Raw genomic sequence first — 14,859 nt, 5'->3', positions numbered from 1 at the left:
GGTTTTTTTTTTCTCTTAAGCATTATCTAACAAATTTCAAGGGACAACAGAGACCAAGGATAGGAATGACAATTTGTATATACTACACTAGTGAAAGGCATGCTGTCTTTTAGTTCTGTACCCTGGGGAAGAAATTGTGCACATTGAAGTAAAATTCCAGGCAGTTTTGTTTTGAACTGGGTAAGGGACATGTTTTCAATTCCGTTGTGAAATTAGGCTGGGTATATAGCCCCCAGTTTGGATTTCCATATGTAAAGTCAGCAACCTTTAATATTGCATTTCAGTACAGGGGGCTGCTAAAATATTTGCTGTTCATTTTATACATTTTGGGTGAAGGGGATTATTTTTGTTGGATTCCAAGTGTTTTTTTAAATGAAGTAAATGAAGCTTTTGGTTAGCTTTAGTTTTTTTAAGAACTGGATAACATTCTGACTTGTGTTTCCTTTAAATGGATTAGTTGAAAGCAATCTGTATTCATATGTGAAAACATCTTGGTGCACAACATGCACAGAACATTGTTATATGCTTTATCAGCCCTCCAAATGCTGCTAACATGATAATGGAACCATTGGAAGACTGAACTTTTGCTTAGTTCTACTGTACCTAATAGTTGTGCTTCAACTGTGTAGGTGCCTAAAGTTTATAGAAAGCATTTTTAAAATTTCCCATTTAAGCATCCTGGTGATATACAAATGAGAAACTAGCTATGCAGCAGGAAGGTGTGTGTATGTTAGGCTTACAGTCTGCTCTAATACTTTAAGCAGTGCATCTGAAATATGCAGTGTGCCCTTACCAAGAAACCAAACTCTTAATTTTCTGAGAAAAAGGCTGCTCAATCTGTTGAGCATTTATGTTTTTGGTTTGGGGTTTGTAATATTGACACTACTGACCTCCTGTGACCGTGGATTCTGATTTTTCTTTTCCTGGAGAAGACTCAGCCATATATATGTACATGTACTAGAAAATGTTATAGTTGCACTTTTTATGCATATTTTTGAAATTGTTGTGCATCACATACTGGGGTGGGGCTAACAGTTGCTTTTTTGATCTGAATATAAAATTGTTGCTTGTGGATACATGCTGAATTCATTAATTCCTATTCCATTGAATTTTGGGGTATATTCTTTTACAATGCAATTTATAGGGAATTTCAAACTTTTTTGGATCCCTCAGTGTTACAATATTAGAAAATAAAAGTTTGTGTTGTCGTTGGGCACACTGTAGTATGCATATTAAGGTACATCTTATTTAATTGTTTCTTTTTTGTATTTATTACATATTTGGTTCTTTTTGATTTCCTTTTAAAATCGTGTTCAACCATTAGTGTTTCAAACTGTCTCATTTTAATTTATGATGTACTGTTGTTTGATGTACATCCAGTTTAGGAATATATATATACATAAATATATATATATATATATAGTGTTTTTCATCCTGTGGTTCTGTTGGAGTTCATTTTTTCTCTCTCCAGAAGTTATTGCTCCCCCCCCCCCCCCCCACCTATTTGCAAAGCTTGCGTTTTCTTGCAGCTTCACATCATTCTGTAGTTTGAATCAGGTTTGTTGTCACCTTATTGTGCAATTTGGCACATAAATAAATTTGCACTGAAGTAATCATACACCATCTGAACAACATTTTTGAAGTACACGTGGTCTGTTAATGTATTGATCCCTTTTTCCAATGAAACTTTGAATATTTCACAATTGTGTTGGGGGTGGCTGCAAACTGCCAATTGTATGTAATTGTATTTTCAACTGTAACTGGATAAAGTTATCAAATCGTGACCTTCTGTTAGGGTGGTGGGTGCTGTGAAGACAGATTGGAAAATCATGAGGGATCTTGACCACTGGACAGGGAAAAACTGCTTCCACTCATGAAACGGTCAAGAACAAGAGGGCACAGGTTTAAAGTAATTAATAGAAGAAGCAAAAGTGATGAGGAAAACCTTTTTTTGCAGGTGTTCTGCCTGAGCCAGGTGAAGGCAAGTTCAGTTGAGGCATTGAAAAGGGAATTAGATTGTTGTCTGACGAGAGAATTGCAGGTTTTACAGCATGAAGGCTGGACAATAGCATTAGGTGACTGGCTCATTTTGGAAAGCTGATGTAGACATGATGGACCAAATGGTGGCCACCTGTACCATAACAATTCTGCGATTAGGTAAGGTTTAAGCGCCCTGTCAGTTCCTTCCAGTCATTGGCTTCTGAAAAATGCACTTGTGGGGCTGATGGTAATGGACTCATGATTGAATAAAACATTGAGCGCTCATGGAGTTCTGACAATGATGCAGAACAGGAGAAAATTGAATGAGTGGGTGCGCATAAGAAAATGAACAATACAGGTTTTTTTATACTGCAAGAAAATGAACAGTATGTTTTGATAATCCTGGGATTTTGTGGCTGTATTCACCGCGAGCACAGGCGGTGATGCAGGCACAGTGGTTAGCATTGCTGCCTCACGCACTGAGGACCCGGGTTCGATCCCGGTCCCCGGTGACTGTGGAGTTTGCACATTCTCCCCATGTCTGTGGGTCTCACCCTGCAAATCTTTCAGGTTGTGGGGGTAAGTGGATTGGCCATGCTAAATTGCCCCTGGGGGGGGAGAAAAATGAATTGAGTACATGATGCAGGTGCAAAACCATGAGTCAGAAAATTGTCTTGCCAGCGCGATCTAATTTTCAGATTTCTCTTGCACGCTCGAAGGTGTGACAATGTTCCTGTCCAAAAAGTTCAGGAACCTCCTTTAAATAAATTATAATGTCAAAGGACTTCCCAGTTGTATTGTCTCGGGCTGCCCCCAGCTGACCTCAAGTTGGTGATGACACGCGTTAAACTTGGGGACCAGGCAGCAGGAGCCTGCTGGGGGTAACCGGCAAGTATAGCCTCCCCCAGGGGGAGGGGAGAGGGACATGACCTAGCACTGTCCCCTGGCAGGGGGAAGTGTTGGGGGGCCTTTTGGGAAGCTGCATTGTGGTGATTGGGGGGGGGGGGGGGGAAGAGAGAGAAAGAGGAGGTTCTCTAGGATGCACTTTATAATGCACACTCCAATGTCTGGATTCCCAATGCTGCCGACCGTTTCCTGTCCCATCTGTGATGGTGTGGACCACACCTTCATTTTCGTGTGCAACAATGTGGTGCAGACGAGAGAATCCCACCACATGCGTGTGCTTCACAGTAGGAGGAGTTTGCAGAAACCTGTCATTCGAAAATTTGTTCGACGCTATCTGAAGTGCACATTTTAAAATGGCATTGAACTTTTTTCCTAGTCATGACCATCTTTAGACTCGTGGTTTTACAATGATACAAATAGGCATAAGCGTGAATAATATTCTCTAGCATTGAAATAAGCTATACTTCTATACCTTTCATTCCCTTTTGCATCCTGTGATCCCACCCCTAGCTTAAGAATATCAGTACTTGGAGAATAAATGAGATTTTGGCACTAAAATCACATCAACATTCCTTTGAACGAGAACACAGCAGATATTTTTTTTACTTCACCTGGCCTCCCTTGACTGATTTTTTTTTCATTTCCCATACTTAACCAGTGAATTTAGAAAGGATGCTAAGAATGTAAATGAGGTCCTACTGGGCAATACAAATGGTTGAGACTGCCCAAATTACTTTCTTCTGGGATTTCTATAGCAGCATTCTCTGCTTAAGCTGTGCTTGCATCCAAGACCCGAAAGTGCTGTCCGATCAATTCCACAGTGATGGATTTAATTTATATAGGTCTCCATCACCCCGCCTTCTACGACCCCTGTAAATATATGGGGTTGGATTCTCCGCCGTCCAGATGCTCCGTTTTCCCGGCAGCCCGGGGGTTTCCCGAGGGCGTGGGGCTGCCCCACAATGGGAAACCCCATGGACCAGCCGGCGAAACGAAGCATCCCGCCAGCCTGCTAAACCTGAAATCTGGCGGGACGGAGAATCCAGTCCATGGATGTTGAGAACTGGTTACTTGAACAACATTTTATTACCTATGGAACTTCTGTGGCTTTATTTCAAGTCCGTTTATGATGTATGGAACTAAGGTCTTGACATTGCTACCAAGAATTGTCAAGAGCTGGCTTAAGGAAGAAAAACCATTGCAAGGAATGTTACCTTTTTAAGAAAAAAAATTGCTATAACTTTTAAACTAGAGCTTTAAAATGTTAATACATTCGCAGTAGGGGGCCAGAAGATGTCTGACCTGACAGCTTTTTAGATTCTAATTATTTAAAAACACTTCTTGCATGTGACAAGCTTGTCCCTTTAAAGTTGACAGTTATTTAAATTTTGTTATTTCTATAGTGTACACTGATTGAAGAATACATGTTTGTCAGTACACTGGGAGACTTGCTCTTCAAAATGTACCATTTGGATTATTTATGTTTATCCAAGAGGCCAACGAAACTTGGGTATCTTCCAAAGACACTGTTCCCTTGGTATGCACTGGCTGTCGGCCTGTGTTATAGGGGTAAAAACATAGAAAATAGGAGCAGGCGGAGGCCATTTGAGCCTGCTCCGCCATTCATTATGATCATAGTCTAATCCTGCTTTCTATCCCCCCCCCCCCCCCCCCCCCCCATTTTCTTTCGGTTGTGGGGGTTCAACCTACGCAGACACGGGGAGAATGTGCAAACTCCACACAGACAGTTAAGTGCTATATCTAATTGCTTCTTGAAACAATATTTTGGCCTCGATTCCTTGCTGTGGTAATTAATTCCACAGGCTCATCACTCTGGGTGAAGACAATTTTCCTCATCTCTGTCCTACATGGTCTGCCCCGTATCCTAAGAATGTGATCCCTGGTTTTGGACACACCCACCATTGGGAACATCCTGCATCTACCCTGTATGGTCCAGCACACATCCCAGGTGTGGCCTCACCAATATAATTGTACTCTAATCCTCTCTCTACGAAGGCCAGCATACCATTTGCCTTCTTTACTGCCTGCTGTACCTGCATGCTTACCATGAGTTACTGGTGACGAGGACACCCAGGCCTCGTTGCACATTCCCCTCTCCTAACTTATGGCCATTCACATAATAGTCTGCCGTCTCATTTTTGCAACCAGAAGTGGATAACCTCACATTTATCCAAATTATGCTGCATCTGCCATTCATTTGCCCATTCACTCGGTCTGTCCATACCACACTGAAGGATCTTTGCATACTCCTCACAGCTCATCCTTTCACCCAACTTGGTGTCATCTGCAAATCTGGAGATATTACATTTTGTTCTCAAGTCTAAATCTTTTATATATTGTAAATAGCTGAGGTCCTAGCATTAGTGACCCCACTAGTCACTGCCTGCCAATTTGAAAAAGACCCATTAATTCGTACTCTTTGTTTCCTCTCTGCTAACCAGTTTTCTATCCATCTCAATATACTACCCCTAATCCCATGCACTTTAATTTTACACGCTGGTCTCTTAGGCGGGACTTTGTCAAAAGCCTTCTGAAAGTCCAAATACCCACATCCACAGGCTCCCCCGCATCAATTCTACTAGTTACATCGTCAAAGAATTCCAGTACCATGATTTCCCCTTCATAAATCCATACTGACTGTCAGAGCCCTGCCTTTATTTTCTAAGTGCTCAGCTTATAAAATGATTGGTAATGGATTCTCAAATTTTTCCCCCTACCTTGCGTCAGTCTTACTAGTCTATGATTCCCTGGTTTCTCTCTACCTCCCTTTTTTTTTTTTAAATAGCGGTGTTACATTAGCTGCTTTCCAATCTGCAGAGTCTATAGAATCCTGGAAGTTGGGGACTTCCGGTGGTGGCCATGGTCACTCACCGGGCAGCTCCTGCTTGGAAGGCACAGAAAAGAGCTCTTTTTACCGGATAATGAGTGGAATTTTGATGAGAAGGTGTCGGTGTAGGTCGGAGGAATAGTTTCCCCCCGGGAGTGATATGGTTACCAAACCCAGCTGAAGATGGTGAGAGACCTGGCCAAAGAGTTGGGGGAAACGTGTGGCGCAGCAGCCAATGTAAGGATGGCGGAGGGGGAAGGGCTGGTGCAAGGGGGATGGAGCAGTTGATGGCGGAAAGAAGCCAACAGAGGAAGGAAATGCGTGAGGGTGGCTCAAAGGCCATCGAAGGAGCTGTGGCACCCATGAAGAGTTTGATGGAACGGGTGGAGAAGTGTTTAGAAATGCAGGGATCGCAGATTAGGGAAATCGAATGAGTGATCTTGGACTAAAGCGGTCGAGTGGTGACTCTGGAAGCGGAGGTGGGGCTCCGAGGAGACCTTTGTAAAATGTTGAGGGCAAATGTGAAGAGGAGCAGGAGAATACTTGAGAAGGCAGAACCTGCGAATAGTGGGTCAGCCTGAAGGAGTGCGAGGTGTGAGTGCCACGAGGTACATCTTGAAGATGCTGGGTGGCTGATGGCAGAAGGGGTGGTAGATATGGCCCCTGAAGTGGACTGAGCACATAGGTCCCTCAGGCAGAAGCAAGGAGCTGGGCAGCCGACATGGGTGGTGATCATGTGACTCCACAAATTTGTGGAGGAAGAGAAGATTTTGTGTTGGTCCAAGGAGAAACGTACCTGTGAATGGGAGGGGAACAAGGTCCGTATTTATCAGGACATCGGAGCCGAGTTGGCGAAGTGGCAGCCAGGGTTCAACAAGGCCAAGGCGGTGCTGTACCGGCAGTGGATCAGTTTCGGGGTGCTTCCCGGCAAAATTATGGGTGATGCTCAAAGGCTGGGTGTATTATTTTGAGACCCCAGAAGTGGCAGAAGACTTCATTAAGGAGCATAAACTGGGGGAGAACTGAGTGGACAATGCGGGGGAATCGGAGTGCTGGCAGTTTGAAATGGTTGGAAAGCTGTTTGAAGTGGGGGTAGGGATTGGGGGATTTCTGTCCCCTCCAGTTTGTACGGGGCCCTTTTCTGGGTTTGCTGTTTACTGTTGGGATTGTAAAGGGTAGTAGGTGTGAAGAGTTTTGTGGGGATGGATGTTCCCATCCCCCACTCCTGTTTTATGGGACTGTATGTCTTTCGCATTTGTTTGTTTGCTTTTGGGGGAGGCAGCCTGGAATTCAGGAGGAGTCTTTGTTTGGGCGGGGGAGGGTAAGGTCACCAGGGAGCGATCTTTCTTGGGTTGAGGAGTGGTGGAAGGGGGAGGTGAGGTCACTGGGAGGTGCCTTTGAGCAGGGACTGCCTCGGTAGCAAGTAATGCTGGTGAATGGAAGTGAGGTGGTGGGGGAGAAGGCCGAGAGGGGTGGCCTGGGGAAGGGGGGCTGTCATAAATGGGCTAGGTATAGGGTGGAATTAATGGGGATGGAGTTAAGTGGGGAAGGTGACGGATGATAGAGGGGATTGGAGGCATAGGCCTCCGGTAAGGCTGGTAACGTGGAACATCCGGGGACTGAATGGGCCAGTTAAAAGGTTCGCACACCTCAGAAGCTTGAAAGCGGGGGTGTTCTTCCTTCAGGAGATGTACCTCCGCATAAAGGACCAGATTAGGTTAAGAAAGGGGTGGGTCGTGCAGGTTTTCCACTCTGGGTTTGTGGCTATTTTAATGAGCAAAAAATGGAATTTGTGAGTGAAGGAGGTGAGGGATCCGGGTGGGACATTTGTGAGTGGGGTATTGGAAGAGGCGGCGGTGGTGTTGGTGAATGTGTATGTCCCAAATTGGGATGATGCAGATTTTATGAGGTGGTTGCTGGCAGCGACCCCGGATTTGGCCACACAGCAGTTGATCATGGGAGGAGATTTTAACTGTGTCCTGGAGCCGGGGGTGGATAGATCGAGCCCCAGTTCGATGGGTAGGGTGCGAATGGCAAGAGAGCTGGGTGGATTTATGGAGAGGCAGGGTATGGTGGATCCATGGCACTTACAGAACCTGGGGAGAAGGGAGTATTCCTTCTTTTCATGTAACGTGCATTCGAGGATTGATTGTAGTGAGTTGGAAGATTTTGGTTGGGGTGGAGGGGGCAGAGTTTGCGGGGATAGTTATCTCTGACCATGCGCCCCACTGGCTGGAGATTCGGTTTAGATCGGGATGAGAGCAGAGGCTGGGGTGGAGGTTTGATTTGGGGTTGCTGGTGGTTGGAGGTTTTCGTGATAAGGTGTGAGTGGCAATTCAGGAGTATGTGGAGTTGATTCAGAATGGGGAGGTGTCGACTGCCATTTTTTTGGAAGCACTGAAGGCAGTTGATCGGGGAGAAATTATTTTGTTTTAGGCTCGTGCGGATAGGGAAAGGAGGGAGGAATATGACCATCTAGTGAGTGAGATAGTGGAGGTGGACAGGGAGTATTCGAGGGTGCCCATCGCAAAGGGATTGGCGAGGAGGAAAAAGTTGCAGGGCAGTTTGACAGGTTGACAACAAGGAGGGCGGTAGGGCAACAGCATAAGGCAGGAAGGGTGTAATATGAGTATGGGGTGAAGGTGAGCCGCATTCTTGCTGACCAGCTGCGGAGGAAGGCCCCATCCAGGGAAATCTTGAAGATACGGGCTGGGGATGTGGTGTTGGAGCTGAGGAAAATAAACGAGGCGTTTAGGGAGTACTATGAGGAACTTTACGAGGTGGACCCGGGGGAGAGGAGAGGGCCAAGGGGCGGTTTCTAGACGAGCTGGAATTTCCCAGGCAGAGGAAGCAAGAGGCAGGCATTGGAGGAGCCTCTCGGGCTGAACTAGGTGCTGGATAGTATCGGGGGTCTGAAGTTGGGGAAGGTACCAGGGCCGGACGGGTACCCGGCGGAAATTTCTAAGAAATGTCCGACGGACCTGACACCACACTTGTTGGGGGCATTTAATTATTTTTTTTTAGAAAATATTTTATTGAGGCATTTATAATTTTAACAATTTTAAACATCAAACTTCAACAAAAACACAACAAAATAACCAACAAACCCCCCGAGCACAAACCCCAGCAAACGTGGCTTGCACAAACAATGCCACCTTTTCCAACCCGCCCTTACTCGTCGCTACCATGCCTCCCCACCCTCACTTTTAAGACCTCCGACATGATGTCAGCAAACCCCTGCCAGAAACCCCTCCGCCTCGGACATGCCCAAAGCATATGGACATGGTTCGCAGGACACCCCGCACAGCGCTCTCACCTATCCTCCACCTCCTCAAAGAACCTGGTCGTCTGGCCCACAGTCATGTGGACCACCTTAATTACCTAAACCACTGAACTGCTCCCATGTTAACATTTTTTAAACCAATTTTTTCGTGTTTCAAATCTGCCATAATCACCCCTCACAAAAAATAACTCTCTCTCTCTCCCTTCTGTCCTTTTTGAACTACTGGATGAGTAGAAATTTCCTCTAAATATTGGGAAGCCTGAAGCCATTTGTTTTTGATCCCTGCAACAAACTCTTCCCGAGTCACTGACTCTATTCCTCTCCAGAGGGCGGCACAGTGATGCAGTGGTTAGCAATGTTGCCTAGGCCCCGAGGACCCGGGTTCGATCCTGGCCCTGGGTCACTGTCCATGTGAAGTTTGCACATTCTCTCCGTGTCCGCGTGGGTCTCACCCCCACAACCCAAAGATGTGCAGGTTAGGTGGATTGGCCACACTAAATTGCCCCTTCATTGGAAACAAAATAATTGGGTACTCTAAATTTATTTCAAAAAGAAAGAAAAAGACTCCCCACGGTAAATATTTGAAGCTGTACCAGACTGCTGACATTCTTGGTTCTACATTTGACCATGAGATGAGCTTCTGACTATATCTCCATGACCACACCTGTGCCGCCACAAGGTCTATTCCCACTTTGATAACATTGCCTATGCCACCCCTGCCTAAAGTCATCTGTGGTTGAACGCTCACATATCCCTGTGTTACTTCTAGACTTTACTATTGTAATGCAAAACCGTGCCATGTTCTTCACTCTGACACTTGAGGTCCTCTCAAATTCTGCAGCCGGTTTCCCAACTTGCAGTAAGTCCCATTCACCCGTCACCTCTGTGCCCACCTTTGTTGCATTACGCAGCATTTATGTTTCATCCTTATTTTCAAACCCTGCCATGGCTTCACCCCCTCATTCTCTAAATCTCCTCTTGAGATATCTGCACTCATCTAGTTGTCCCATCATTGGAGACCTTGACTTCAACTGCCCAAGTCTTTCTCCCCTTTACCATCTGACATGCATATGACTTTTGTTGCTAACTTTTGCCTTAGTTTAATTGCTCTGTTTTATCACCTTTGCTCTTGAGTCGCCAGGTACCTTTATGATACCGCCACGTGGTTCAAGTCCGAGTAATGATCAATAATCCAATACACCTCTTAGTAAGATTTAAATCAAAGCACATTTATTATACACAGTAATCACTACTCATGTACAAATTCTACGTCTAACCTACTTCTACAGCTAACAGGCCAATACTTAACTTGGAACTGTCCCACCAGGTCAGGGAAACAAATGGCCTTTCGTTCGGATTCTGAGCCTGCGGGATTCGAAGTTGGTACGGATTGGTAGCTAGGAGCGCCTATCTCGTAGCGAGCGTTGAAGTAAGACTTACTGGATATCGGCAGCGGCTGAACCGGTCACTGTCAAGGGATGGTTTGCGTTGTTGAGTGACCCGGTCAAGAAGAACAATTTGAACTTGGGGCTTAATTCTTATAGTCCTTTTGGGGCGGACCCTGTACCTGGTTCCAAGTGATTGGACTTTGTCCCAATCACTTGGTTCGATTTTCTCCAATGCTGGAGTGGTTCCCTGATCAATGGGCGGTCCTGAGGTGGTCGTTCACCTCCTTTTGTGTCAGCTTCTGCTGGCACCGACGAGTCTGGTTTTGCTTTATTTATTTTTTTAAATAATATTTTATTGAAAATTTTTGGTCAACCAACACAGTACATTGTGCATCCTTTACACAATATTATAACAACACAAATAACAATGACCTATTTTATAAACAGAAAATGAATAAATAATAAATAACAAAAATGGAAACTAACCCTAATTGGCAACTGCCTTATCACAAGTAACACTCTCCAAAAATATAATTTAACAGTCCAATATATAATTATCTGTAGCAACGACCTATACATACTATACAGTATATATTAATAACCCTGAGAGTCCTTCTGGTTCCCCCTCCCCGCCCCCCCCCCCCCCCCCCCGAACCTGGGCTGCTGCTGCTGCCTTCTTTTTTCCATTCCATCTATCTTTCTGCGAAGTATTCGACGAACGGTTGCCACCGCCTGGTGAACCCTTGAGCCGACCCCCTTAGGACGAACTTAATCCGCTCTAGCTTTATAAACCCTGCCATGTCATTTATCCAGGTCTCCACCCCCGGGGGCTTGGCTTCTTTCCACATTAGCAATATCCTGCGCCGGGCTACTAGGGACGCAAAGGCCAAAACATCGGCCTCTCTCGCCTCCTGCACTCACCGCTCTTGTGCAACCCCAAATATAGCCAACCCCCAGCTTGGTTCGACCCGGACCCCCACTACTTTTGAAAGCACCTTTGTCACCCCCATCCAAAACCGCTGTAGTGCCGGGCATGACCAAAACATATGGGTATGATTCGCTGGGCTTCTCGAGCACCTCGCACACCTATCCTCCACCCCAAAAAATTTACTGAGCCTTGCTCCAGTCATATGCGCCCTGTGTAATACCTTAAATTGAATCAGGCTTAGCCTGGCACACGAGGACGACGAGTTTACCCTGCTTAGGGCATCTGCCCACAGCCCTTCCTCGATCTCCTCCCCCAGCTCTTCTTCCCATTTCCCTTTTAGTTCATCTACCATAGTTTCCCCTTCGTCCCTCATTTCCCTATATATATATATATCTGACACCTTACCACCCCCCACCCATGTCTTTGAGATCACTCTGTCCTGCACCTCTTGTGTCGGGAGCTGCGGGAATTCCCTCACCTGTTGCCTCGCAAAAGCCCTCAGTTGCATATACCTGAATGCATTCCCTTGGGGCAACCCATATTTCTCGGTCAGCGCTCCCAGACTCGCGAACTTCCCATCCACAAACAGATCTTTCAGTTGCGTTATTCCTGCTCTTTGCCACATTCCATATCCCCCATCCATTCCCCCCGGGGCAAACCTATGGTTGTTTCTTATCGGGGACCCCCCCAAGGCTCCAGTCTTTCCCTATGCCGTCTCCACTGTCCCCAAATCTTCAGTGTAGCCACCACCACCGGGCTTGTGGTGTAGTTCCTCGGTGAGAACGGCAATTGGGCTGTCACCATAGCCTGTAGGCTAGTCCCACTACAGGACGCCCTATCTAATCTCTTCCACGCCGCTCCCTCCTCCTCTCCCATCCACTTACTCACCATTGAAATATTAGCGGCCCAATAATACTCACTTAGGCTCAGTAGTGCCAGCCACCCCCTATCCCTGCTACGCTGTAAGAATCCCTTCCTCACTCTCGGGGTCTTCCCGGCCCACACACAACCCATGATGCTCTTTTCGATCCTTTTAAAAAAAGCCTTCGTGATCACCACCGGGGAGCACTGAAACACAAAGAGGAATCTCGCGAGGACCACCATCTTAACCGCCTGCACCCTCCCTGCCAGTGACAGGGATACCATATCCCATCTCTTGAAATCCTCCTCCATTTGTTCCACCAACCGCGTTAAATTTAACCTATGCAATGTGCCCCAATTCTTGGCTATCTAGATCCCCAGGTAACGAAAGTCCCTTGTTACCTTCCTCAACGGTAGATCCTCTATTTCTCTACTCTGCTCCCCTGGATGCACCACAAACAACTCACTTTTCCCCATGTTCAATTTATACCCTGAAAACTCCCCAAGTATCCGCATTATTTCTGGCATCCCCTCCGCCGGGTCTGCCACATATAGTAACAAATCGTCCGCATACAAAGATACCCGGTGTTCTTCTCCTCCTATAAGTACTCCCCTCCACTTCTTGGAACCCCTCAACGCTATCTCCAGGGGCTCAATCGCCAGTGCAAACAATAATGGGGACAGAGGGCATCCCTGCCTTGTCCCTCTATGGAGCCGAAAATATGCAGATCCCCGTCCATTCGTGACCACGCTCGCCATCGGGGCCCTATACAACAGCTGCACCCATCTAACATACCCCTCTCCAAAACCAAATCTCCTCAACATCTCCCACAAATAATCCCACTCTACTCTATCAAATGCTTTCTCGGCATCCATCGCCACTACTATCTCCGTTTCCCCCTCTGGTGGGGCCATCATCATTACCCCTAACAGCCTCCGTATATTCGTGTTCAGCTGTCTCCCCTTCACAAACCCAGTTTGGTCCTCGTGGACCACCCCCGGGACACATTCCTCTATTCTCATTGCCATTACCTTGGCCAGGATCTTGTCATCTACATTTAGGAGGGAAATAGGTCTATAGGACCCGCATTGTAGCGGGTCCTTTTCCTTCTTTAAGAGAAGCGATATCGTTGCTTCAGACATAGTCGGGGGCAGTTGTCCCCTTTCCTTCGCCTCATTAAAGGTCCTCGTCAATATCGGGGCGAGCAAGTCCACATATTTTCTATAGAATTCGACTGGGAATCCATCCGGTCCCGGGGCCTTTCCCGCCTGCATGCTCCTAATTCCTTTCACCACTTCTTCTACCTCGATCTGTGCTCCCAGTCCCACCCTTTCCTGCTCTTCCACCGTGGGAAATTCCAGCCGATCCAAAAAGCCCATCATTCTCTCCCTCCCATCCGGGGGTTGAGCTTCATATAATTTTTTATAAAATGTCTTGAACCCTCCATTCACTCTCTCCGCTCCCCGCTCCATCTCTCCTTCCTCATCCCTCACTCCACCTATTTCCCTCGCTGCTCCCCTTTTCCTCAATTGGTGTGCCAGCAACCTGCTCGCCTTTCCCCATATTCGTACTGTACACCCTGTGCCTTCCTCCATTGTGCCTCTGCAGTGCCCGTAGTCAGCAAGTCAAATTCTACATGTAGCCTTTGCCTTTCCCTGTACAGTCCCTCCTCCGGTGCTTCCGCATATTGTCTGTCCACCCTCAAAAGTTCTTGCAGCAACCGCTCCCGTTCCTTACTCTCCTGCTTCCCTTTATGTGCCCTTATTGATATCAGCTCCCCTCTAACCACCGTCTTCAGCGCCTCCCAGACCACTCACACCTGGACCTCCCCATTAGCATTGAGTTCCAAGTACTTTTCAATGCACCCCCTCACCCTTAGACACACCCCCTCATCTGCCATTAGTCCCATGTCCATTCTCCAGGGTGGGCGCCCTCCTGTTTCCTCCCCTATCTCCAAGTCTACCCAGTGTGGAGCGTGATCCGAAATGGCTATAGCCGTATACTCCGTTCCCCTCACCTTCAGGATCAACGCCCTTCCCAGCACAAAAAAGTCTATTCGCGAGTAGACTTTATGGACATTGGAGAAAAACGAGAACTCCTTACTCCTAGGTCTGCTAAATCTCCACGGGTCTACACCTCCCATCTGCTCCATAAAATCTTTAAGTACCTTGGCTGCTGCCGGCCTCCTTCCAGTCCTGGACTTCGACCTATCCAGCCCTGGTTCCAACACCGTATTAAAATCTCCCCCCATTATCAGCTTTCCCATCTCTAGGTCCGGAATGCGTCCTAGCATCCGCCTCATAAAATTGGCATCATCCCAGTTCGGGGCATGTACGTTTACCAAAACCACCGTCTCCCCCTGTAGTTTTGGTTTTGCTTTATGTGCCTAAATGTTGCTCATTGTTCCTGGGGATTGCTCATTAGTATACAGATGGCTGGTGTTTTGTTATGCTGATGGTTGCTGGTATCGATCTTGTCTGGCCTTTCCAGAGGTAAATACAAGGCAACCTGCAGCTGCTCATTTTTGTCCTGTTGGCTGACTTTCCCATCAGCCTTTGCCGTTCGCCATTTTAAATCGGGAGTTAGCCATTTCAAGTGGCTACATTTCCCTCCTTGTGATCCGAACGTGAAGCGTGAAGGATTACATAACTATGTTGCTTTCCG

This window comes from Scyliorhinus torazame, chromosome 8 (genome assembly GCF_047496885.1).
Source record: "Scyliorhinus torazame isolate Kashiwa2021f chromosome 8, sScyTor2.1, whole genome shotgun sequence".
NCBI lineage: Eukaryota > Metazoa > Chordata > Chondrichthyes > Carcharhiniformes > Scyliorhinidae > Scyliorhinus > Scyliorhinus torazame.
This window is presented reverse-complemented; position numbering follows the sequence as displayed.